At 39.5% G+C, this 27,719-nt stretch overlaps 1 protein-coding gene across 16 annotated transcripts in view; it reads left to right on the top strand.

Moving 5' to 3' along the window:
- SPTLC3 (serine palmitoyltransferase long chain base subunit 3) overlaps positions 1–27,719 on the top strand; it is a 169,409-nt gene that overhangs the window by 26,951 nt on the left and 114,739 nt on the right. For 8 of the 16 annotated variants that reach the window (XM_066993426.1, XM_066993425.1, XM_066993420.1 and 5 more), the window contains exons 3-5: positions 23,660–26,468; positions 26,591–26,703; positions 27,212–27,352. The gene's annotated coding sequence lies outside the window, so the exon portion shown is untranslated. Of the gene's footprint in view, positions 1–23,659; positions 26,469–26,590; positions 26,704–27,211; positions 27,353–27,413; positions 27,550–27,719 lie in introns of those variants that run through there. The other 8 variants (XM_066993424.1, XM_066993418.1, XM_066993417.1 and 5 more) reach the window with 8 other exon arrangements.

Here is a 27,719-nt window from a genome sequence, read left to right as displayed (position 1 = left end):
GTATAGCAAAAGAAAAAAAAAATATAATAGCCTAAATGTCTAGAGAACTGAAACAACTTGTTTCAATGTTCCCTTCAGATAATTTTGATATAATTTTTGTACTTTCCTCTCCAGTTTGGAATGAAGCCACATTAAAAATCTTTGTAACTTTTGACGAAGAAAAATTCACGTTTCCCACACAGCAGCAGAGCTCTTGTCATCACTTCCAGTCAAAGAATGATTAATAGTGTCGCTACTGTTCGACAGTAACCTAGGATGGATTAACCTCCAGTACTAAATCAAAACTGTACAGACAACTTAGGATACATGTATTTTTTTCTTTCTTCTTGTCATAATGCTGCCTTTTCATTGTTCCTTGGACTATAAGGACTTCAATGCATTGTCTACTTTTTGTGTAAACTCATAAATGCATTTTTTCAATTTAAGATATTTTTAGTGCTGCCGTATTTATCAACAGCCTTGTTTTCTATAGTTTGGTCCAACATGTATCCCAGACAAAAGTTTAAGTATTTTCTAGCCAGAATCAATTGGTGTAAAAAATAGGTTGTTTTGATAGGAAAACTAAGCCAGTTTTTTTTATTATTATTATTATTAAGCCAAAACAGATCTGTTTTTCTACAAATATGTTGTAGAATTTCCCTTTTTTTCCATCTCACATCAGTAATCATATAGGGGCAACTGAGATATTTCTGAGGTTTCTAATACAGGTTAGGCAATCAGATAATTTATCCTGGCCTCAGAATCAGTGAAGACAAATAGGAGATGCTGGTTTAATTTCTTCAGTGATGCAGGAATTTGTTGTTTATTTGCTTTTTTTATAATTTAGAATAAATATTTTTTTTTCCTTTATCTGTTTTATCTTTTAAGTAGCATGTAACCAAATTATTTTTTTTAGGGAATGTAACGTTATTCCACAGAGTCTCAATAGCCAATCATTTCTAAATGGCTGCCTCAATTCTTTGTCTTTCAACAGCACTAGAAAAGGAATGAAGTGAAGCACAGTCGTTGCCTCAGTGTTTGGGCATGCTAGGTGTGTGGTAAAGCAGGTGAAATGTGGCTGTGCATTATCTGAGACTTAAAAATCTTGTGTACACAGGAACAATATCTTGAGTGGTCAGGAACCAATTGAGTTATCTGGGGTTTTTTTGGTGGTCTTCTGTGTGCTCTTATTGAGTAGGAAGAGAGAGATTTATTTTTGTTTGTATTTTGGGTGAAAAAGTCAGGCTTGGCTGGCTACTTTTGACTGGTTATCCACTTGTTAGGTCCAGAATCACAGAAAAAGTTACTGAACATAGGACTGGAAGCTTGACCTGAATGAGCAAAACTGTTAAGGTCCATATCATTCGGCTTCCCTGGTTTCTTTCATTCTGGCTCCTTGCCTCAGGTTTTGAAGGAACATTACAAATGAATCCTCAATATATCAAAAATAAGCTTTGCATGTTCTGTTACAGAATTGTATGCATGGAAATGGACAGTTTATGATGATTGGGAAGACAGCTGGTGAACCTAGGTGTTTCTGAAGCTCTTGGCTCTCTGTAGTTATGTCTTGCAACAGGCATTTGCCAATAAGTCCATTTTGATGGTGCTCCCTGTGACCTCTAATTTTCTTCCCTGCTTTCTTGCCACTTGCCAAAGATGTTTTGCTACTGCTTGCCAAGAAAGAACAACCCCCTACAATATGGCCATGTGCATTATCCACCTAAAGCTAAGGCCCAAGCAGGTCTGTAGCAGATTGTCCTGCTGCTTGTTGGGACTTCCAGAGCCTGCTGGGTGACAGATTTTCTAGAAGTTTGTCAGTGAACAGATTTGCCACCCACAAAAGTACAGACTGCCTCATACATGTCAGGTTACTTAATGTCAGATTTCTTGCTAGACAAGATAAAGGATAAATTAATATGTTTACCTTAAAAACATAACTTTGTTAACGTGGAACAATTTATTTTTAAAGTAACAATGTGCTTTTTCTTTTTTTTTTTTTTTAATTAGATTGCAATTGCTTTAGAATCTTTGGGCTTAAGCAGTTGTCTAATTGCATTCTGCAGTTTTCCTGGTTTTATTGTTAAAGATAAAATTGGACAGTCCCAACACATGGCATGGTGACCTGTCCCTTTTCAAGCTCTTGTTTAATTCACCCTTCTTCCCCATGGTTCTGGTGGTATTGTTTGCCAGGCAATGTCACTGAAGCTTATAGATATTGTTATGCACTCAGACTGTGATGTGGTCATTAATTTGCTAATGCTTATCCATCTGGTATACTGTAATTTTATGTGTTTCGTTGCTGCCATGACCCAAGCTTTGTGCTTCCATTGAGCTCTTTATGGTGCTCGTTAGTAAGTTCTTAATTTTAACAGACTCTACTTTTCTTCCAGCATCAGAGCCCCAGATCTTGGCACCTATTTAAGTACTGGATTGTACTCTTGGAAGGCTTTGCTCAAGTTGAGCACACCAAGTTTTTTACAGCCTGGTACGGCTGTAGCGTGCTCTAGAGGTGTGTGGTGGGCTCCAAATGTTGCTGCTGGAGATAGGGGATGCCCTCATGGTCCTGGATATGCAAACTCACCACCTTCTGCACGATACATTGTGTTGGTTTGATTCCATCCACCTAGATTTTTTATTTAAAGATACCAACAAAAATTTGGATGCCTCTGCTGGCAGATGATGATGTTGCTTCCGGAACATTTGGGGCTAAACATAGGAGCAGAATTCTAAAAGAAGCTTTTTGCTTGCTGAGGATCTGATCTGGTTTGGGTCTAAATTGCTGCAACCCTATGAATCAAGTGAGTTCTGAATCAGGCCCTATGTGGTTTTCCTTGGAATATGCATATGGACATGGAAAATACCAATATCAGCTTCTTGAATATTTTTCATTTTTTCCACAAGTTGTGGAGTAACATACTGGAAATGTTCCAGTGCCTTCCACCAAACACTAACACATTTAACCAACCTCTTACTTGAACAGATTGTATCTCTGGAGTTTATTTGCTTTTTGCAGACATACTCTCAAATCTTTCCAGATCTTATTAGCTATCAAAAAAGAAACATATTTATATTACAATTATTGATCTTATACCTTTATCTTTGCTGCTCAGGTATGGGTGAGTCTTATATAAGCTTTGACGGTCACTAAAGATTTATGGAACTTGAAAGGATTAACTCTAAAATCAAGCTCATTGTACTTTTTTTTTTTCTCTGCTAGACTTCATTATTCAATGAATGGACTAAAACTGTCTTCTTCAAATAGGTCCTTTAAAAGCATGTGTAGGAATCAATCTACTGTCCTATTTACTTGGGTGTGAAATCATATTAACATTAACACTTAAACGGCAAAAATATATTCTGTACATGTTTGTGCCCTGAATGAAAGGTAATCTTTTTTCACCAAGACTCAGATCAAATTAAAGTCCATCGATACTGACTGTTTCTGACTGATAGGAAGCTTATGTGATCTGTGTGCACCTCACTCCAATAAGCAAACTGATATTTTTACGGTATTTCTAAAAGAGTTCTTCATAAAGGATTATATATTCTGTAGGGCTTTACTACTTACCCTGCAGTACTGCTTGTTATTCCTGACACTTCCTCCACTGTATCATCTGCTTCTGTGGAGGAAAGGAGAAAACAGTTTGTTTCATGGAGAGCACTGAGCAGACTATGGGTGGGCAGGGAGAAGGGAAACAAATTCAATTTGGTCCTCTCCCTCAGCCCTGCCTTTGCCCTGTCTCACTGCATCTTTGGAATCCATAGCAAGGTTTCTTGGGTCAGAAATGTCACAAACAGGTGGCTACCTTTCTTGAGACTCAGATTACATTCACAGTGTGCCTTTGCTTAAGCAAGAAGGCTGCTTTGGCAATACAAATGACTCCCATCCCATTGAACTACTACTACTCAGGGAGTGACTTTTATTTCCCTTTACTTTATTCCTAGTTCTTCACATGGGACCCAGAGACTGCTCAATGTTCAAATAGTCAATGCACAAAGTTGAAATCTAGACAGACACCAGCACAGACTCAAATGTTCAGTGACACAAATACCAATGCATATGCGCTTCTGGTAGACTTTCCTAGTCTATTTTGGTGAACAATCTTCCCTTCACACATCCTTCATGGATTAATCAATCTTCATTCCTTCTGCCAGTGGACTTGCTTCTTCTGTCCTCAAGTATCAATTTGTCAGGCTCTGACTAATATCAAGAAAGGTGATAAATCCACATCTTACCTGACCACAGAGAGAAGTGGATTACTGACTGGAATACACTTCTGGCTGCTTCTTCATGATGGCTTAGACTTAAGTGAAGCAGTCTTAAAGGTAACCTCATACTGACTGTTTTGACACATACTTTGTGTTTCCCAGAAGCCTCTAAAAGTCTCCGTACCAAAGACAAGTTGTGATATTTGTTCAACAAGTCTCATACTTGAAATACATCTAAAAGGCAAAGGTATTCCTTACTGTCTTATGCCTATGTGGCCCTAAATAAAATTAGCAACACCTTTTTGGTAAGGTGACAAAGATGTGGATGGCAAAAGCAAAACCAGACCAGATCAAACAAGATCAACCCTCAGATGCCATGATAGAGAATGCATAATGAGAGCCTGAATAGAATTACCAGTTCCATGGCATTTTCCCATTTTGGTTTCCCCTTTTTGGTCTTCCAAAAGGAACTTGGATTTAACTGAGCACCAAAACCCATGAACGTGCACTGTACTTGATAGCTAATCACCATCAGCTGCTCTTCACTCCGACTCTTATTCCTGTAGCATTACTTCCAGCTCACCTGATTTAAGGTAACCTTAGTCACCTCCATCCATTCTGTGATACGATAATGATATCAAATTGCTTATCCTGTTGCACTAGATAGGACTTGAGTACTATTTTTCATATCCTGACTACAGTGCTGCTCAGTTTTCCCATCTAGTATCATAGAATAGAATCATTAAGGTTGGAAAAGACTTCCAAGATCATCCAGTCCAACAAAAATCCTACATGCTGAGCAGGGAATAATCCCAGGCCCTGCCAGAAAGAGAAAAATGTACATAACAGCCCAATAGGACTCAAGACTACAGGTAGTAACAGTCTTTGCTGTTCCAGTCACCCAGCCAGCACTTCCAAAGTCTGCATTCCTGGTCTTTGTGAGATCTGCAGTCAACTACCACGTTGAACTTCATAAGGCAGGAAGCATAAGGCTTTCATTTTGTTGTATTAAAAAAGCACAGATTTGCAGAAATTCAGTGCCAAATAAAAGCCCAACTAAACAGGAAATGGCCATGTGGCTTGGGTCCTTCTTAAGGAGCTGTCTGTTCTGAGGTGATTTCACAGCAGCTGTAATTATGAAAGTGTTGATCAGAATAAATCATCTTCAACTAGAGCTGTTTTCTCATTAATGCCATCAGCAGGAAGTGTCCTTAAGTCTTGATTTCTTTCCTGCCTTGGACCATGAAATTTTTGCTCTACAGGGACCACTGCGTGGACCAGAGTCCTCAGGTGCTTGTAGTAGAGTTTTATCTAGTATTAATATTTATGTTAATAGTTCTGTTAGTGGGCATTCTGGTGTAGAATAAATCAGCGATGCTTGTGATGTGAGTGAAAACTCTGCCCTTCAGAAAGGGGAAGGACACTCACTGGTCTGGACAGTTCCCCAGCGGGAGGCAGAACTGCACGTTGGTGTCACAGCGAGATTCGGAATTACTCCAGCTCTTGTTTGCGTACCAGTACCTTGTTTCCCTTTCAGTTGAACTGGTTTTAAAAAAAAAATAATGTACACAGATACTCATCCTGGCGCTATTAAAAGGTCGCTCCCTCTGAACCTGCATTGGCATTCTATCGCAACTCACCTCATGTTTACTGTTTATTAACTGTATTTGCTGTTGCTTGAATACTTCACTCAGTTATGCATCCGCTCTTTTACAGCTTTCTTTTGGTTGTGACACTATTACAAAGCCTTTTGTGTGTTCAGGCATTTAAACAAACATGACTTGTATGAATGAACTTTCCAATTTAGCAGAACCCGTGTTAGTTTGGCTTTTCAAATCTCATTAGCTGATCCAGCTATGGAGCTTGATTCCACGTGGCTTGTGCTGGACGCAGTGGCCCAGCTTCAGCTGGAAAGTCTTCTAATGTAAAGACATAGGTAAAAAAAAAAAAAAATATGCATTTCTTGATGGATAGGTATGGGGCTTGGTTAGCGAGTTTCCATACCATCCTCTGTCTTTTCTTTCAGAAATTAATTTAACAACATAATAAAAAAATAACAGAGGAAACACTGAACCATGGGGGAAAAAGAAAATCTTTTGTTCCCAAAACTTGTTCTGTCAGGTAGACTGTTGTGAGAAATCTACATGCCAATTAAGAAATATTGGAATATTTTACTGCCTGAAGAAAAATGTTTTTAATTAGCATTTTTCTCCAGTATATTTTGAAAAGGGCATATTTGAATATTCTGAAAGAGTCATATAGCTAAGTGCCTAGAGCTCTGACATGTTTAGAACTGATACTGTAACCACACACAATTAAATCTCTTTCATTCCAATGCATCGTTAAAGGATGTTGTGCTTGTAAAGCCACTGAAGGATATGTTTCATGTGGCCTTGGGGGGAAATACGTGCATGAAAAAATGCAAGATTTAGGAGGAACCTGACAGTCACCCACATTACACAGATGTGGTCAAAGTAAAGCATACTAAAACTTGTTTGCCAGAGGTTGGGGATATAACAATAGGTGGGGAGATCTTAGCAGCAGTTACATTATTCCAGATCTACTGCTATGTATTCTTTCTGAAATTGTTGGAAGATACAGCTTTGTGCCATAACATCTTTCATCTTTGTGGTGCCTGGTTAGTTTGTAACTTCTGAGCAATGGTCACTTTTTTCCCCTTTCTGTTTTCCAGCATGGTTTGTCTGTTGTTGGTTTTTAATTACTTGCATGATTTACAGCTTGTACCTCATCACCTTGTCCTCAGATGGATTAAAAAATAAAAAAAATAAAAAAAATAAAAAAAAAATAAAAAAAATAGCATAGTTCGTGTTCTGCCTAAATAAGTAGAAGGGAAGACAAAAAATAAATAGTTTCCTTAATACTGCTTGGTATGATCAGATTTGAAAACAAAAAACTACCAGATCTACAAGCACCACTAATCCTGTCTCATTGCCTTTGATGGCTCTACATCTAAACCCCCTAGTTGCCCTTCTAAACACTTTGCCATGTGGTCCTGATTTCCATCTGCAATCTGGAGCTTTAGCCTGAAAAATCTCAAATCTGTTCTTACAAAGCTATGTTTGCATGATTGTGCCAGTCACCAGCAATCCACTTCCCATTTTGCTTCACTCCATTTCTTTCCCACACCTTCATGATATTTTTGGGTAATAAAGGTTTTCTGTCCAGGAGGTGTCATAAAGCAGAGGGAGGTGTTCATGCTCTAAAATCACAGCAGTTTTTGTAACAAAAAATGTGCAGCTGGCTGGAATTGAATATATATGAATATACGCAGAAATGCTCTGCTCTCCAACACAAAGGCATTTCATCTATTTGCTTCCTTTAATAGAAATGCTATGCCTAGGCAAGATAATTTTTGTTTGTTTATTTAACTCCTGGCTGTTGCCAGGGTTTTTTCAATACCCATTATGTCTGTGTTCAGATTGTATAATATTTCTTTTTGCATTAGGCTGTTCAATTATAGCAGGCACACAACAGCAATACAGGATAACAGTAAAGAGATTTTTACCATGTGGGTAAAATATATGAAAAGATACATTTTTTCTTTTTAGAAAGCTTTTATTAGGCCAGAATTTTCCTCCAGGGAACAGACAAAGGAGATCCTCACAGTCTATCTCAACATATATTAGCTAGTTTGCTTCATCCTTCATTTAGAACTGGCTGTGGATGCAAATTGAAACCCTTCCAAACAGCCTAAAATCTTTGAAGCCTCCCAAGACCTGAGCCTCCATCTGCAACTAATTTTGCAAATGATTCATCTCTTGTCTTCAAAGAAGATATGGGTGCAAATTATAACTGTACTAAGCTACCTCAAACTTTTGAAATCTTGAGCTGAATGCAAATTTTCATCTGTTTTCTTTAAAACTTTGGTTCAGCCTGTTTTAACACTTAACCCCTTGGATGTTTAGAGCACTGGGCACTTTGTAGTTGTGGAAATCAAGCCAGTCATTTCTGTGCATATGAATGACTTTGGGTGTCTCCCCTGAGAGCCAAGTCAATTACAGTCAGATCTTATCAGAGGTTACAGTATGTGCTAACACAGAGTGACATGCCAAGTGTCATGAATCCCCCACTTGGGTTGCTTGCTTGCAGTGCAAAAGAGCATTTCAACAGATGCCTAAATTACATCGTGAATTACAGCTCAGTCTAGCTGAGTAATGCTGACCATGCTCTCCATGGGCTGGATGGTAAATCCTTACCTCGCATTGGGAACAGCCGGCTGTTCGGCTGGACCTGAAGAAAGACCCTTTCCTACAAGAAGGAAAAAGGTGCTTACATCCCTTCTGCCTTTCATAATGCTGCCTGTCTACCACCTTTATAATTTTTCCCGTTGCTATCTAGTGTAAACTCTGTCCCTTTGCTGAGCGTGCTCTCAGACATGGGCTAGGCAAGAGTACCAGAACAATGCTAATGTATTTTTAATACTGAGTTTAGGGTCCACATCTGTACTCTTAAGCAGGGGGAATCATCACTGATTTACTTTGATGTCAAGAGTACCTGGTCAGACCTTTAAAAACACCATTTTGGTGTTACATTTTTATTTGCATCTCTTTCTTGTGTCAACACTGTTGCACATCAAAGAAGGCCTTAACTCTTACCTCTTCCTTACATTGCTGCTCCTTGGAGCTGCTTTGCTCTGCTTTGGAGCTGCTACTTTTTCTCACAAACTCTCTGCTAAGATCTGTCATGGACTGGCTCTCAGGGCATGGATTCACATGGCTCATTGCCTCAACCTCCACCAGATGTAGCCTAGTGCATCTAGCATCTTTCAGACTTTGAAGACGTGCTGTTCATGAGTAAATCCTCACATGGGTTCTGCTGAGAGAGTTATGTTCAGTTTCTACTGTAGGCTAGCTCTCTGACTCCGACTTTCATTGTGCTGTTATGTAATCTTTATTTTACACATGGTTACTTTCAGAAAATGCTTTGTTTTCCTTCTCCGTCCTAGATGTCACTTCTTTTTTGGAGTCACCCTTGACTAGAACAGACACCATCTACTTTTGTGATGTTTTCTTTTGCTTTCAGTGGGATGGTAGTGCCCATGTTTGAAAAGCAGTAGAACTGAGTCACTCTCGCTTGCCTAGGTTGGCAGTGCCTGTGTTTTTCTTCTAACTTTCCAGTAGCCCAAGGTCAGAAATAACAAAGAGTTCTGCAGTCCGTGTGCAGTGCTTGCTGCATTGGGTATTAAATCAGAGCACAACTAGGAAGCACACACCGCTGTGAACAGACCTCAGTTCCTTGGTGCATGTGCTTTAGCAGTGCTGTTCTAGACCTGTGAGTATTTGCTGCCCAGCAGCGCTGGGATATGTGTGGTTTATTCATTTTACCATTTCATCTGGGCCTGGAAATGCAAAGGAGTAATGGAGCCTTGCACACACGGTCCTGTTCTGTTGTCCATTTATTTCCCTTAACAGAGCAGCCAGTGGCTATACTAAGTCTGTACCAAGCAGCAAGGCAGCCAAGGAGGGCTGGATGCAGGGAGCATAGCAGCAGGAGTCTCAAAATGAGATCCCTCAAAATGGATATTGTGTTAGAGTCGAGCTACTTCTTAATAGTGTTAATATGGCTCTGTCAACTGGCCATTGCCATTAGCAGCTGAAGCGTATTGGACACATTCATGGAGATAATCCTCCAGTCTAGTACATTCAAAAGGGATCCAGTTCATGCTCTCTGAGACAACCCTATGTCATGAACCAAAGTAAAGCAGATAAGGACAATTTGGAGATTTGTTTCAAAACATTGCATCAGATCCCAACTGAAAATACTAACGAGGACTGACTCAGGAACCCCTAGAAATGAGGGATTCCCATAAGGGTGTTTGCAGACTGCCATGTGTCTTGTAAAAACTGTGGAAATAGGAAAGGAGGACACCTGCTGTTCCATGAAATCTTGTCCTGTGATGGCCCATAGTGCAGCTGTCTGGTCTGGGTGGGACGTTTGGCCTTCCTAAATGACAGGACCCGTCTGCTGCAGAGCTAGAAAGTACATGGATTTCTAGGGTTGTGTGTGTGGTTTGGATTTATTTTTTGTTTATTTTTCGTGGTTTTTTTTCTTTTGTTTTGTTTTTCTTCTTTCTGAGCTATTCACCTGGTGAAGATTTCCTTCACTTCAGCGTTACAGACAGCGACTTCCCTTTTGGGGTCATCAGAGAAGGTTTTTGTTGGTTTTGTTACAGCACCAGTACCAAGCTCCTCTGGCATCTAGACTGCAAAGTTATTGCTCTATAATTTTTCAGCTGGTGCCTCATGTCTTAAGTGAGCCATTTTTATGGCAGGTTGTTCATCTACAGTATATCATCAGAAAGTGATGGAAAGGAATAATCTGCATGGCGTCTACATGATCTGAGTTTGAAATTAACTTTTTCTGTTACCATCAGCCACAAAACTGTCATAATAGTACTATCTCAGCCTTGTCACTTCATCAAATGTGTCAGCTTCAAATGATCTAAAGACCTTTGAATTTCAGTAGTATTCGTGTATGTTTTTGTTTTCTTATACATTAGGTATGTTCTGTACCTCATAAAAGTTAGAATGTGTCAAAATTGCTGCTTTTTCTACTGCTATCATATGTGAAGTATGAAAATATGCTGATATCAGAGTCCTTTTGTGTTTCTGTATAATGCTTACATCAGCCTGAAAGCACTAGTCTATTCCAGCAAAATCAGAATGCAGAGCAGAAATGTTTTGTATAACTTGCAGATTAAATTATTTGCCAGCGAACGTCTTGTTGAGCACTGCGTGTATTTGTGTTTCTGAAGTATGGTACAACTCTTAATTCGCTATACCTCTGAGTAGCTGCAGGATGCCTTAATCCTGTGAGTGAGGGACTCTGTGCTGGGTGCACGTGTGTGTATGGGGGTCTCGGTGCCTGCACCATGGCTCACGGGGCTCTGTGGTGCTCCTGTGGTGCCAGCAAAAGGTGTGAGTGAGGGTGAGTACGTCAGCGTGCGATGGCTCGTGGGCATCGAGCTGGACTGGCCAGTGAGAAGACAAGGGGCCTGGGAGCCAGGTATCAAGGCAGCCCTGAGTTCAGATCTCTCTTCTAGAGCTACAGCGAGATGATAAGGTCTGTGGGAGCTGGCTGCAGGACCCATTAGGATGTGCGTGTCTCTGGGTAAGGCAACTGGACACGAGAGGACCCGGGGCCAGTTTCTGCATAGACCAAGTGTGTAAGGCCAGTTGCCGCAGGGATACCTAAACGTGTGTGCAAGAGGGCTCGTGGACCAGCACTTGTTGTGGTCTGCTTGTCCTGAGGTGCCTGCACATGGGGAGAGCAAGGATTGAGGGCAAGCTGTTGGACAGGCTTAACATCTAAGGCCAGTTACTTAGGGCATCTGTGTTTGCATGTGTATACATACGTTTGTGTGTGTATTTTCCACTAACAGGCTTTTATCCAGCTGAGCCAGAGAGGGAAGATGAGGCTGTTGGCGTTGTTCATTTGTGCATACTTAGCATTGTTGTCTGCATTGAGCCATGTAGCTGGCCATGTGCCTGTGTATAGATTTATTGTATGGCTGTGTTTCTGTGTGCACCTATTAGGGATATATGCTCAGCCTCACTGCTCACTAGACCTGGGAACATGGAGCTGTGGCAGCCTTGCCTCCATCTGGCTACTGCATTTGGCAACTCCTAACATGTTTGTTGTAAACTCTGTGAATGCTAAAAAGCAATAAGGTATTCAGTGTATATTTTCCTATTATGACTGCTGAGAAATAACAGTAAGCTTTCCTGAGCAAAATATTGCATAAATTGCTTCAGACCTCCTGCAGCAGTAATTTGTTACTCTGCTTGGTGAGCACTGAAAGATGAAGCCAGAGAGCAATATTCTGTTCTGAACAGACAAGAGCAGACTGGATTTTTTGTGTGTCATAACATTCATTCTGTAACTGGCTGGAAAAATCTGCTCAAAAAAAAAAAAAAAATCTGATGAGAAAGAAAAGTTAGTTGCCTGCAAAATTTTTACAGAACAAACGAATGCTCCATTCATAAGCAAGCTCTTGTGGAGATGATATACTGCCCTCAATTGGTACGTTTAACTTCTGCTGACGGAAGTCCTGCTGCAGCTTGCTTATAAAACATAGTGACAGAAGGCCTATGACATCTTCCACCATAATCTTACATGATAAAACCCCACCAAATCAATGTGGTGTTATTTGATATGCATTCCCTGTTCAGTTCTACGTTGGTTTAAACAGAGCTTATTTGGGAGAAAAGCTTCCAAGCTTCTTACAGAAATCTAGACAGCAGTTCTCAAAATATGTCTGTGGATGTTCTTCAGAGGGTTCCACTTACCTTCACTGGATTATTTGGGGTTTCTTTGTGTTTGTTTCCTTTTAGAATAAAAAGGGGAAAAAAAAAAAAAAGTAATATAGGTAATATTTCCTAACTACCAAGAGTTTTAGCTGTTTTTTTTTTGTTGTTGTTGTTTGTTTTTTAAAAAGCCAACAACAACAAGAAGCAATGTTGCTCTCAGAAAATAAACATCTCACAGAGTTCACTTCAGGACTTGTTACCTTGACACCTTCTAAAGAAGCAGTTAAAGGCTGTGAGAAGAGCTGTGGTTTATACCAGGTCTGAAACTCCTCCTCCTACTCGCTATCAGTTTGTTCAAGCATCAGTAAAGTTGCCAGCAGGTGTGTTTTACAGGAGGGTGGAGGGTCAGGAGGTTGGCTCTTCATGCACTGGAATACATTCTGTTGTGATCTGTTTTGAGCCTTACTCATTTGCTGGGAGTGGGCCACGTGTAATTGTAGGTTAAGTAATAATTTGCTGACAGACTGGCTGTCAGAATGATCCATAATTCTGTTTTTCTTGTCCTAACTGATGTCTCAGCAGCTACTGTCAGGACCAACCTTAGGTAGACAAATCACTGCAGTTGCACCATTGAAACTTGTTCCAGTAATGCCAGCACCATTCCCACATCCTCCAAATGATGACATGCATGTATGGCTGAGTAGGGAATTCAGGAGGTTTTTGTCAGTGCTTTGCAGGAGGGTGAATGGCTATGCAGAAATCCCAGTCATTCCCACCAGAACAGCTTGTGGCTGAGGAACTGAGGAGCTCTTCTCATATCTTGGTTTGGTTGCTTATGGTTGTGCAGAAAGGTGGGACTGGTATGGGGGGGAGAGCTCCTAAATGAGTCTGTTGTGGGGCAAGCAGAACTGCAGTTCAGCTGATCTATAACTTTATGGAGAGAAAAACACCAGTATTCATTATGATCATCCAGTGGCAGCTACTTCAACGTGGCAATCTGATCCTTAGCCTTTGAGCAAACTGTTGTAAAAGAAGCCTACAATTTTTATTCTTACTTTTTTTCTACTTTGCTCAATACTAGCCTTTCAGGTAAAATCTTGCTGTGATCGGATGGCAATAATGATGTATTAGCTGGTGTATGCATAATCTTCCCATTTTGTAGCATAGGTCTGTCTTCTCTTTGCAGTGTGTTTTATCATCTGACATGCCTCAGAAATGTCCCTTTCGCTCATCTAAATCCAGTCTGGAGCTATTATGTGATAGACAGAGATTACAGCACTTGAATTCTCCCATAGCGAACAAGACACAAATGAGAAATAAATCTTGTCAGATCTTGAGATTTGGTAGAAATTAAACTGTTTCCAGCTCTCTTAAGCATCAACTTTTATTTGTTTTAAGTGCCTCTTCCCTGGCCAGCTTATAACATTCTATAACAGTCTCTGAAATGCAGAGAAGCAAGTGACCAGAAGCAAGTCAGATTTTTAAGGCTTTCAATGGGTCTCTCACAGCTATCTGCAGTGCGGGGCTGTGAGTGAGAACTCCCAGCCTGACCCCTCAACAACCCGTTATTGCTGCGAAACTGGACTGGATGTGTTACATTCACAAATTTCAAGTTGAAGCTCACAGTTCCCAATCTTTTCTCCTACTGTCCAGCCCTGTGTGTCATTTCTATTTCTGCTGTAGTGTTTCATAATCCCCAATAAGAATTAGAGCCGTATTGTTTGGCATGCAGCACAAGGACAGTGTCTGCCCTTGAAATCCTGCCGTCTAGGATAATAAACAGGGTATATCAGAAAAGGAAACTAGCCAATTGGAGTAAGAAATGCTAAGTATATTTTCATTCATTATCACAGTAGACACTAAGGGTAAATGTTCTACCTTATGATCAGTCTTCATTTGATCTTTGTCACCATTGTGAAAGCGGAAGAAATCAGGTTATGGAATGATGGAGCAGTTCATTGATAAGGTAACACTTAGCCATGGCTTGGCACCAAGGTGGCAGGATCACTCTTGCCAGTTCTTGGAAGCAGCTCTGGCCAAGGGTCAGCCCCAAGGAAGCCCCTCATGTACACCTCCTACTCCTCGGCTTGGCTGGAACAGCATCAGATGCAATAATTTTTGCAATTAATAAAGCATACTGTTATCAATACTCATACTAAGGCCACTTTATGCCACTTCAGCTTTATAACAGGTATAAAAAAGCATGCCTAATTTGCACCTGCCGTCTGTGGATATGTCTGTAAGTCAGCCTTAGAAGGCCTGAGAAGCTTACTGTTAATAAAGAGTGAATAATAATGATTATAAATACTATTTTTCTCAAATTCAATAAAAGGGACATGTTTAACTCCAGTCTGTGCTATGCAAAATAATGGCTGGTCCCAAATCACATATTAATAGGACAGTTTCAGCATGACACAAGCACTGTATCAATGTGAGAGGTGTCAGTCAAGGAAATTCAGGGAAGCGCACATGAATGAGGGCACTCATTCCCAGCATGGGCCCACCAGAACTGTATCAAGCTGTACTTGTGGTCAGTGTAGGAAAGTTTGCCCAAATATGACCAGAGATCCATTTCATGACTCAGAATATTTCCCTTGCTTGAGATGTCCCTTCAGACTGGGATTTTTTTATATTATTATTATTCTAACATCTACAGGCCTGTTGGGTATTGTACAAACATCATAAGTGCCAGTCTTCACCCTTCAAATCTCCTGGCAAAGACCAGACATAGCAAGTAGGTGGGGAAAAAGAAGTCAGGCTCGAGGAGGAATGGGGTAATAAAAATTAGGTATTTGACTATGCACTACTTTGCTGTTTCTTTCCTAAGCATACATAGATTTAATCATATTACATATCTGTTGATATGTATAGAAGCTTAGAGAAAAGGAAGTACACGTGATAATTATATGTATGCATGTCTGGCAGCATTTACAAATAATAAGGATTTCCTAGTCATTGACCAGTATTGACTGATTTTTTTCCATCTGTGGTGTCCCTGATAGCCACGTGCAAAGTGACTTTTATCATGACACTACCATATTACAGCTCTTCTGTATTTCAGTGGCTGTTGTTAACCTGTTCATATTAAAAAAAAAAAAAAAAAAAAAGAAGAAGACCGGTATCCAGTATTGCTCACTTCTTAAATTACTTTTAAGCTTTTTGAATACCTGGACCACAAATGTTCCTTGTCTAATTACCTGGTACCCGCTTTCAATGTGTCATAGTATTACTTTTTTCCTCTTTTTAATATTATGGAAGTGTAAAATAACTTGACCTTGAATAGATACCTTGTGGGGATTCCTTTAACATATGCAGTGAATTATATGAACCCCTGTTGATAGGTAAGAGAATTTCACCTCTTCTGTTTCATAACAGAGCTTTGCATTTCAGAAACAGTGAAATTTCTGGTGTGAAAGACCATTTGGATTTTCTCATTCATTACATTTTTATTAATTTGGGGTATGTCAAACGAATGAGCAATCTCTCTCACTTCTGCTGATTAAAAAGTTCTATTAAAAAACTAGATGATAAATATATATGATACAAGATGAACTAGGTAATAAATCCAAACTGGAGACACAATGTAATAAAACACCTTTTTTTTTCTCAATATCCTACCCCATTTTTCTAGTGTGTGGACAGCTATTGTCAGCTTAATTATTTTAAGATAAGGTAGGTCTTAATCAAAGAAACACTGGCTTTGTAATATTTAAAAAATAAAAAATAAAAAGCCTAAGTAGATGTATGCATAGTTAATGCAATACACATAAATTAACTTATAAGAATATAATAGGGCACGCTAATAAACTGAGTTATAGTAGCCGATGATATAGTCAGAGTTAATACTTCATTGACACAACTAGGGAAAACTTGATGTCTTCATCTCAGAAATAAGCATAATTGTCAGCTGTCAGATGCACCAAGCAGAAAGCCTGGTATAATGACTGGTATGCTAGGCAGACAGAGGAGAGGGATGCACCCTAAAGTTTAAGAAAAATGAGCAGGTGTCAAGCTACCACTTCTATGACTTATCTAATTCCTGTATAAAATGCCTCTAAAGTCATGAGCCAAACCCAGACATCTTGTTAACTACTTTAAGCAGGCAGCAACAGGGCACTAGAACAAATCTTATGTTCACTTTTAAGCAGCTCAGCTTTTACTTTGTGTGGTGTTTATGGTTTTGCTTTCTCTTTAATGGATTCAAACTACATTTATCCAGAGTCTGTTTTCTGTGAGAGCTCTTAGAAAATAGTTGTTAAGCTACAAACTGAGTTTCTCCCTGTACAAGAATGTCAGCTGCTGCTTTCTGAGTCCTCCACTGGGGTCACTGTTATTGCACCCTGTGTATTTGAAGCAGCTTCTGCAAAGGGAGCTCCCCCCTCAGTAGGGACTGGTGGGCCCCCAGCACTGACTCTTCTCCCACCTTGTGAGCTCCAACATACAACACCATCTAGGAGACCAGGTAGGCCCAGCAATGTCATCTTCGTGTCTGCCCCCTCGCTCAAAGATAGTTGTAATTATATAAAAGCATCAACAGTTTCATTCCAGGGCTAGAAACAAATCATTTGGTAAGACTGGTGGGAAATACTTCTCTTTTTTCCCTTTCTCATTCTCTGTGAGTAGAGCTGGGGGAAAGAGGTGGGGAAAAGAGGAGAGTAACTTCAGAAGTGAATGTGATTGAGACCATCAGGTTGCTGGTCTCATGTCAGTGGTGTAGCCTCGCTTTTCTCTCCCTACAAATCTGGTTGATTGGCTTTTCCTCAGAGTGAAGCTTGATTTTTCACACAGCTTTAGTGCAGTGTTTTGTGGCAATTATGTAAATTATACGTCACACCACTGCGTATTTTCCACATCATTTGACTTGACCTTTAGAACTAATAAGGGAATTATCATTTTTTATGGGCAATTTGTGTTTTATGGTATGAAACAGCAGGACAGGGACTGATGAGGGGAACATCAGAATATACAAGTCATTACAGGGTAGTACTAGGGGTTCATAAGTAATATCCAGCATGAAACAGTGTCTCATGTGAGCTCCTGAAGAGTAAATTAGAAGATATATTGTGGAGTAAACTCCCCAGAGGGAAAGTTTCTTTCTAATCACCATCTGGTTAGCTGTTGTTCTTTTGGTTCATAACTATTTCTAATACATGCATGGATATCACATCATAATCGATATATAGATATGGATATATGTTTTGCCTAATTTAATAAAGGATATTACTCTCTCCACGCACACCTTGATAGGTTATACCTCACAATGCTTATACATATATAATCTCGTTTAATCTCACCAAATGTCAGCCACATTATCTTGAGTTAATTCTGTCGGTTAAGCATACACTGTATATTTTTTCAGTTACTTTTGTCTGACTTAAAAGCTGCTGTAATGAACTTCTCTATGCATCCACCTCTTAAACTACTATGAAAGGCAAAATGTCAAAAGCAAACAATTATCCATATATTTTCTTCCCCAAGTCGCGTAGAGTGAGCATTATTGCTAACGGGTTCATCAACAGTGCTGTGATATTCCTCTTTCAGCCTCCCTCTCCCTCAAAAAGACCTATGGAAAGTTCAAGGTGTCAAGAAAATTGTTGCAAAATTGTGATAAGACATGACGTTCGAGCAGTGAAGACTTCCATACCACTTGCTAAATGCCTCATTAATCTTACACATGTCAGATGAGATTTTTCCTGCATTTAGGATGATGGCAGGCACGTAGGACATGTTCTGTGCAGGCTGTGGTTTGTGGGGGAAGAAATGATGGTCTTATTCTTCTGACAGAAACTTGGTATTTCATATGCCTTTAACTGTAAAGGAACTACCCATACACAAAGCCCTAGGGAAAAATGGGAAAAGAGTCCCAAATGAAATAACATATACCAGTACATTGGCCACTTTAAATCCTTCCAAGCTCCCCTGATGGCACATCTAGCCTTCTTTCCACCAAATGTCTGCTGTACTGGTACAGTCCACATTTCTTGTAGGTGTTTCTGTGTCCCACCACAGCAGAGCTAAATGGCAGTTCAAGTACTTGAACAGGAGGATCCGAACTGGACTTATCAGGCAGTGGAAATGTATCTCATGAGTCAGTTTTAGGCCATCAGAGCTAAGGTGGTCTTGCTCAGACAGAAGCAGGAGACTCATGCTTTTTTTATTCAGTCTTTCTTCATGTTGATAGCATAAATTCATTCTGTCTTATCGTGTTTGTCCAACACTTTGGCCTTGCCCTTTTCCATATCTATTGTGTGTCCAAGGTTAAAATACTTCTGCAAAAGTCTGATTGGTTTTTGTGTGGCTTTGTTTGTCTTTTTAGCCAAATCCAGGGCCATGTTCATGCAAGAGGAAAATTTGACAAATTTCGTCATGTCACAAATACCACTTCCACTTTACTAATGCAATCCATGTTGCAAATTGAAGTGTAGCTGCCAGCAGTACTTCCCTCAGTGTGCTGATTTGATCTTTCTGAAGTCTTTTGAATGAGTACACTGAAATCCAGAGATTTGGTCCCATACTTAAGACTGACAATGAAGTAAATCATTATTACGAGATCTGAAACCAAAAGAAAGTAAAAATCCCAAGGACTTCCTTGAATAGCCTGATCGATTTTGCAGTTACATAAGACCTGTGAGTATCCTGTTAACACTTCTCACCTTGCAAAAGGAGATTGCACCTGTTTCTCCTCATCATGTAATGCATTTGTTGTGTTTTTTTTTTCCCACCTTCTGTTTCTTTCTTCAACTGAGCACACCTCCTTCTCCTTGACACAGCATCTCTTTAGGCTTGTCCTCCCATAGAAAAGAAAATGCTACATATATAAAACAAAACAAAAAAAAATATGAAAACCATCTGACTTGAAGATAGAGGCACCCAAAAACTTCATGCCAAGTTCCAGCTTTTTCAAGACAAATTATGAAAATGCTAAAAGCTTAGTAACTATAGCAGCACAAACAACACCACTACAATATGCCGCAACAGATTGTTCATATGTCACTATTTTTCCAAAGTTCCTTGGCAAACATTTCCATCAGTAAACAAGTCAAGTGAGAGAATTGTAAAATGGCCAGCAAAGAGCTTCAGTCTTCTATGGCTAATGAAATCAAATTCTGGTACTTATCACTATTATTCTGTTCAGCCCCTGTTCTTTCACCTGTGCTGACAGACTACAGTTGTCTCTATTTCTGCCTTCCCCATGAGTCTTTTGCTTGTTATAGCACTATCCTCTTTGTATTGTGCATGTTTATCAAAGCAATGTCACGTCTAAACGTTGGGTCAGATTCTCACCTGGGGGCAAAACTTGCACAGATCCATTGGCATCGTCAGAAAGATGACAAATCATATGAGCTGGCACAGCATGGTAATTGCAGCATGGTGCCCATCAATGGAACTGAGAAATCCATTAATAATGCCAGTCCACTAACACTTAGAGACAGCTTGATAGTTCATTTTTTTCCATTGTCTATTCTGTTTTGCTGCTCAATATGTCGGTATCATCAGAATTTATTGTTGAGTGAAATGTCTGGGGAATAGGCCAATTCATGCTATACGTTAATGATGAGCAAATGTTAAAAGTTTAGGATTTCTTAATTGGTTATTACTGGAATAATCTCTTGAAACTTCAAAATACATATTTCTACTCTACAGAACATACAGCATTTATAAAATCAGAATGGGAAAGTTGAATTCTTTATGGGGGAAAAAAGAACCTGATTGGCAAACATTTGAAGACCTCCTTTAAAATGAGAAACTAAGATTTTTGCCTGATGATTATACTTATAACTTGAATGTTCCTTAAATTTAGTTAAAATTACGGTAGATTGAACTGTAAAATGTTTGTTTCTTCATATATTGAAATAACTGAGAAGAGTTTTACCTTTACTGAGGCTCGTAGAAGCTTTGCCATGAGCTCCAATATGGAATGTATCTCACAACTTTTAATGCTTTCACTTTGTGCAAGAAATGATGTTCTGGCTGTGCTTCGACTTTCATTTTGGCTGCATTTCCAAATTGCAGAGAGGGGTGAAAAAATAGTATGAGGAAAAAAAAATATTTAATCAAACACCCAGTCTGACAAAAACAACACAGCTAACTGTAAATTTATCTTTTACTAATGGGAAAAAAAAAGAAAGAGATATAAGTGGCTACAGGCCTCAAATTATTGTGGACACAACCATCCATAGCAAGTGTCTTTTAAAACAACAAAAATAATTAAAGATCCTTTGAAACACAGAGAAGAAGGAAAAAGGAATTTGTTCATCTGAGCAATTCCAAAGGCAAGGAAAATCCTACGTACTTAGCTACACTCGATCAAAATGCATAAGGAAGTCTTAGGACAGGAAGAGGAGTGCAGTACCCCTTGCTGTCTGTCTCTGGCCTCATCAGTTCTGACTTCTTCTTTATAGAGCAGTACAGCTTCTCAGGGAGGGGCAGAGAGTGTTCACAGGGCCTACTGCCAGGTAAGGCTTCTGGATTTGGGAAGGTTGTGTTCCTCTCCCTCCCCATCCCAAGGAGAGCGTGAAGTTTGTGTTCCAGTTCCCAGACAAACACAGTAGTGTGTGTGTACATGTGTATATATGTGCCTATATGTGTATATGTATGTATGTATGCTGTGGTGCTGAAGATACGGGCAATGTAGCTGAGAAACAGATCTCATCGTAAATCCCACCTTTTGCACTTTTCAGGGCATGGGGAACTGGGCATTCTCAAGGTCTGTGCATTAAAAATGTATTTTGTTTGATTCCCCCTTCTTAAAAAAATGGTCCTGACTCCAGAGTTGCTGTCCCCTCATGGTGTGTGTGTGTGTGGCTCCCAGCACTTTTCCTGTTGTTCCCACACAGCTCGCTACAGAGTTATACCAGACCAGTAAGCATAATCAAAAGAAATCATTAAGTCAAAGTTGCTTTTCCTAGGCTGTTCCTCTGTTCCACTCTTCACCAATTTAACACATTTGTCACTGTTGCTTTTACACAATGCATCCTTGAGTCATCAGGCATGATGGACTGCACAGCCAGGCCTTTCTATCAGAGCTTTCAGAAAGCTACACAAGCTACATCCATTCATCACCTCCCTGTTTATTTCTGTAAGCATCCTTTTGCAGTGCTTGCTTCTTTCCATGTAAGGTAGCAACAAGTCTGGTAGGTATGTTTAACTGTAGCTTACTTAACTGATGACATTAATTGAGGCTGCTGTCATCATTAACCTGAGTTAGATTATGACAGTGTTAGTAACAGGACTTAACTTTTTTTGGAGGAGACTGCACAATTCACATGACAAAATTGTGCTGAACACCATGTCTTTCTGGCATTTATTCCTGTATAGCAAGGCAGTGAGTTCCCAAGAGGCTTAAAGACAAGCATAAATCACAAAGCTATTTATGACCTTCCCATTGATTTATTCTCAGCAGCCAACAGGTGCCTCGTATAGAATTTAAAATAATAAATGCAGAGAGGCAAAACCAACAACCTTACAATGAACTATGCCAGGGACAACTTCTAATCCTCTCTATTTTCGTAGCACTGCTCATTTTGAAAAGATGACGAGGGAGGAAGAAAAAAAAGAAACAAAGAGGAAAATCCTGAAAGAGTTAGTGCCCCAGAGAGCTACATAATGACTAACAATTCTTTTTTCAAATGCTAAGCACTTCCTTCTCAGTACTGAATGACAATAGAATCATAACTTCATCAAAATTACTTTGAATAGTCTCATTAACGGCACATGGTCTTGGTTTTGTCCCTGCCTCAAAGTGCGATAATATTTTCATACCAGCTATTGAATGTGTGTTTAGCTTTGTCCCTCTCGTTTGTACAATACGTTCATACTTATCAGGTCATCTGCCTTTGTGCTTGGATATTCAACAATTCAATAAAAGGTTAACAATAGAAAGGGAGGCAGAGGATAAGATGAAGGCTTATTTTCAGTATGAGCTAACTAAACAATATGAAGGAAAGTGTATTATATTGTGCTGTAGAAAGCAGCCTACTCCATCCAATTCTCACCCTAGAGGATATTTAGAAAGCACAGGCCCTAAATAAGATTTATTGAAGTACAGTCTTGCCTTCATTGTATAGAGCAGAGGCGTTCTCTTCTAAAATAGCTGATTAATAGAAGCAGCTCCCTTAAGAATGGTTGCACAGAGTATTCCTGTCAAGCCTCTACCTTGCATAAATATTTTTGATTAATATATGCCTTCATTGAATATAATAAAAAATTAAGCATTAATGCTCACCAGAGACCCTGCTATTTAGCGTGCTTATCTTAAATTTAATTTCATTTGCAGATGCCATTAATTTATTTCTAATAGGTCTCTAATTTGTTTTTATCTATTTTATGTTCAGCTCTTGCAGATATTAGCAGGCTGTGCTTCCTTCAAAGCCCACCAGCTTTCCCCTCCCACCTCCTTCAGGCTTGCTGCTCTCCACAGAGTATGTTTGTGTTTAAATTAGCTGGACCATTGCAGGCTAAGAGACTGATTAATCTTCAGATGTGCCACAAGATAGAAGTTAACAGCCTAGCTGAGGGACTTGAGGTGGGAAATGGTGTTACTGCTCTAAGTCCTCTGTTCTGTTTAGCAAAGCAGCAGTTGTGTTATATAAGAACGGGCTGCCCTTGAAGTATTTTCTCTTCGTGTGAGTGGCAGTGGGTATTGTTGCACAGCACATAAACCTCTTTTTGTCAGCTTGTATTAACCACAGAATTGACTTGTAAGGCATTGGCACTCGGAGAAAGAGATGAATAATGTCCTGTTCTTAACAAAGCGTACATCAGTGCTGCAGCGTAGAGGGGAGATACTGGAGTTGGTTTCCTAGAAAACTACTCATGTTCAAAGTTTTCTGCTGTTGCAGCTCAGTTTTGTAGATGTCTAAACTGAAGGTTTCTCTGCAACTGTAGGAAACAAGATGGCTCCCAGAGCAACGTCCGACAGCTGCCCTGTTAGCTTGAACTCAGGCAGCATTTTTACATGGTGTTGATCTCATTAGTTTTAGGCTTGTGCCCTTGTTTTTCAGTGCACATGAGAGTACTTCGTGGTCACAGTGTGTTCCTACGGGCGTGGTGCTGAGGAAGGTAGGAGATGGGGATCAATCTTCTTTATCCCCGTTTAGACGAAGACAAAGTCAAGGAAGGGAAGGATACTTTGCTCTATTTTTGATACTCTGATACAACTCTGATACAGAGGGATTATGTGACTTTTTTTTTTTTTTCAGTCATCCAGGAACTTTAAGGCCAAACGTGGAGATCAGTCTAGATCTTTTGCATCCCTGACCAGGTCTGTGATGTAAAATGGTCCTTTGTTTTTCAGTATGTATGAGTAGTAGTTGCTATGTTTGCTAAAGAACAGTGCTATAGCCCAGTTACTTCTGCTCTGCTGCAGTCAATATGTACTGTATTACTGCCTCTAGAAGAAATAGAGTGCACATTCAACCATGAAAAGCACAGAAATTGATAATTTTATATTGATCTAGAGAATAAGCTTCTTTAGGGTTGTACCTCACCTTCTAACTGGGAATACTTCTAGATTTAATCTTAATCACATCTCTTCTATAAAAGGAGCTAAAGGGTGCTGGTTGAGATGAAGAGAATGGGATTCCTACCTCCTAGAACCATTTCTGAACTCAGCAAGTTTGTTTAATACAAACAGATCTCATGTGGAAATGCTTTTGATGCCTATGTTTGGAGGCTGGATATAAACCAGCAACTCATAGACTCAAGGACCTGTGTTTTCTGGTCAGCCTCCTGACTGAATAAACTGGGAATGTTCATTTATAAACTTTTCTGGCAAGTAGGATGAAGAAAGAGATTCATAATGCTTTCAAAGGACAGTTGCTGTTCTTTCTTTCTTTGATTTTTGTCTTTTGTTCATATTCTGACCTAAGCAACAAAATACAGGGTCTTAAGTAGGGAGGATCAAGTACTTTTAATAACACCATACTACCATCCCTCATTATCCTTTTATTGTCTGGCTTAATAACCACAGTGTTAATAAACCCCAAACCATCCCAGTTGCTGAAACTAGTTTGAAGGTTGTTTTTCCAGAGGAACCAATTTAAGCTTGATAAGATCACAGCAGGCCTGGGAATAAGGACATGCTACATTTGCAGGAACAAAAGCCCTGAGAGAACATGGATTACATGAGCGAATATTTTTAGACCTCTATCAGTGTACGTGGAAGTGCACAGAATGATAGGAGAGCAGGTTCCCATCTGATCGGCTGCATACATGCATGCTCTGTTAGAAGGCTTGGAATAATTAACGTTTATAATGAATCTGTCATACGAGTGAAGCCTCCTTACCTCCTTACAATCACAGTCAATTTCTTATTGTTCATAGCCTTATGTGGAAGAATACATAGGTTTTAATGTTCACTTCACCTTCACATTTATGAGATAATCCTCAGACAAGGGGACAGCCCACAAGCTCTTTGTATGTCAGGTGTGTGAGGTTCTTTCCTTTTTGTTTTTGTTTATTTGATTTTTGCTTCCACACCATTTTTCTCCTCTCCCCCACACCATCCCGACGTGCAAGAGTGTTTCGTACCAACATCATTTTTTAAGGCATGACTTGCTTAAAGATATTTTTATATATATTCGAACATATTTGAGTTAGAAAATAGGATGTTTTCTCCAGATATGTTTACAGTCTTTTCTTTGGTCATCTAGTGGTTCCTCCAGGGTAAATCTTCCTCTCCAGAAGAGTGTGGAGGGAGACATCCAGAGTAGTTCCACTATTTAAGGAAAGGTAAGGGTTTTGTGAAGCTAACCTAACTGGATATAGGTCCGTGTGGTCTTCATGCACCTCTTCAGAAAGAGAGAGAGACTTCTTCCTGTGACACCAGTCTCTAGGAGAAATCTCATTCACACAGACCCTCTATGTGACCAAATTTCTGAAAGAAAAAAAAAAAAAAGAAAAAAAACATGTAATCTTCACCAAGGTAAGTTTCACTGAAGAACCTGCTGGGGTGTAGCCACCATGAGAATCTTCCAAGATCACATGGTGTCCAGGAATGGGATGGGATTCTTGTGGTTTGTCAATTAATCTGAAATAGTTGTGTGAGGACAGATAAAGCAGAGAAAAATCTATTCATAGCAACCTAATATTAACAGCACAATTACAACAAGCATAGAGATAAGTTTACAGAAATGATGGAAAGCCACAATTGCCTCTCCTGTACCATTTTAAATCAGCTCCAGTGACAGTGCTCTGCTGAAGCTACATATTTTCTCCATGCATCCAAAACTCTGAGGAATTTCTTAAAAGGTAAGCTAATGCCTGGGCTGGACCCTGAGTGAGTTAAGAAATTCAAGAGCTCTGGGAGTGAGGAGCACTCTCTTGAATTTGCCGTGGCATTAAATGCTCTCTATGTCTGTAGAAATGCAGCACTAGTCTGTTCGCTTTCCAGATTGGCAAGTCTCACTGGATTCAACTCAGAAACACAGCTGAAATATTCTGAAGCAGGAAGGAATTAGGTAAAAGAAGAAATAAAGATGGCATAGAAAAATCTCCAAATTCAGCCAAACTGATGCAAAAGCAAATTAAGTGTAACAGTGATTTTAAGAAAGGTTTGATATTTCCATTATGAGTATAAATATGAAATGCAGCCTGCATTGAAGGAGTTATTGATAATGTCCACCAAAACTGGAATGAATAAGTATTCATATTGATTCCTTTTATTGGCCATAAAAGATCCAAGTCCTGGCAACATCCCACAGTGTTCCTCTCCGTAGTGTTCCTCCTTCAACATAGCTACAGGGAAGGCTTGTGGAATGTCGCTATCCTCTGTAGCCAATGCGAGAAGTTATTTTTGATTGCCAGGTATTTTAAATTTCATCTAGGTACCAAGGTAACCTTGGAGTATGTTAAGGAGACGTGGCTGTGATCATTCATCTAGAGTGATAGCCTGTTTGTGATGAGAGACTAAGAATCATGTCAGTCAGAGATGCAGATGAGTCTCTGAAGATGTCATGGAGCTTCAGCAGAACCCAGCAGTATGGATGATTCCCAGCATCCTGTCTCTAGGTGGGAGAAAGAAAAAAAAAAAAAAAAAAAAAAGAAAAGAAAAAAAAAAGGCGGGGGGGGAAGGAAAAGTCTTCTTTTTTGTTTGTTTTTGTTTGATTCATTTGGGTTTTTAATTTTCTTAGTAAGCCACAAAATCATGCACTACAGAAAGAAGCCTGCTGCATGCAAGACCATGAAAACATGGATTGCAAGACGTTGAAAATCTGAAAAGAAATTGGTTCTCAGCACAGATAGTGTTGGTATTTGTTTTGTGAGTCATTATGTGCAGAGTCTTACAGAAAACATAAAAGTGAACCTTAGACTATGAGCTGTGTCAGCTACTGGACCAGAAACAATTTACCTGTGTAAATTTACTTCACAAATGTAATGTTTTTAATATACTCAGCTGTCATATAAATATGATTTTTTTATATTATAGATATTTTTATATTATTTATAATATTTTATATTTTTTATAATATTTTTAATATTATAGATATTTTTTCCAGTAAAAACTTGCCCATTGGTTTCTTTTAAGTGCCACACAAATATTTGGCCATTGACTATTGCAGATGAAAAATCTGCTGCGTAGTAGATGCTTTCGAAAAATACACATGGACATCACAGTAAAAGCAAGATTGTCTTCTTTCCATTTTCAGAAGAAATGTAGTTCTGTTCAGGGTACCATAAGATTATAAAAATAGCTATACTAGTTCAACCCAGGGGCTGATTATGCACTTTTTTGTTTCCAAATGTTGCTGCAGGCTGATGTATCAGGATGCATGGAACAAAGAGACTTTGAGGGATTTTGACTGCAATTGCTGGCACATTCCTTGTCTTCTGCCTGTTCTTTTTCACCACTATGCTGCAAGCAGCAGGCTTCCATGGAGTGACTGACCATCCTGGTGGGCTGCTGAGGTTTCTTGTCTTCATCCTCTCCCTCGTACTCTTTAGCAACTTAGTAAACTTAGGTGAAAGACTCCAGGCAAAGATATTCCCCCAAATCATTAACTTTTTCTTCCTTTTTTTGATTCTGGCCTCCTTCACTGGTCTTATGTTCACATTTGGCCTCTACAACATGAAAGAAGACTCTCTGTTAAAAGTGAGTAAAAAGATAAGAGAAATTGATACCTTGTGACCCCTCCCCAGAGAAAGCCTCCTTATCACAAGGTTGGACTAGGACTCTTAGTTTTCCAATAAAGCAGTAGCTGTAAAAGAAAAACAAAAAGCTGTACCCAGCGGCAGCTGGCCAGGGAAGGGGAAGAAGTAGAA

Source organism: Anser cygnoides, chromosome 3, assembly GCF_040182565.1.
Source record: "Anser cygnoides isolate HZ-2024a breed goose chromosome 3, Taihu_goose_T2T_genome, whole genome shotgun sequence".
Taxonomy (NCBI): domain Eukaryota; kingdom Metazoa; phylum Chordata; class Aves; order Anseriformes; family Anatidae; genus Anser; species Anser cygnoides.
The sequence above is the reverse complement of the archived record's forward strand: the minus strand, read 5'-3'. Positions and strand labels throughout refer to the sequence as shown.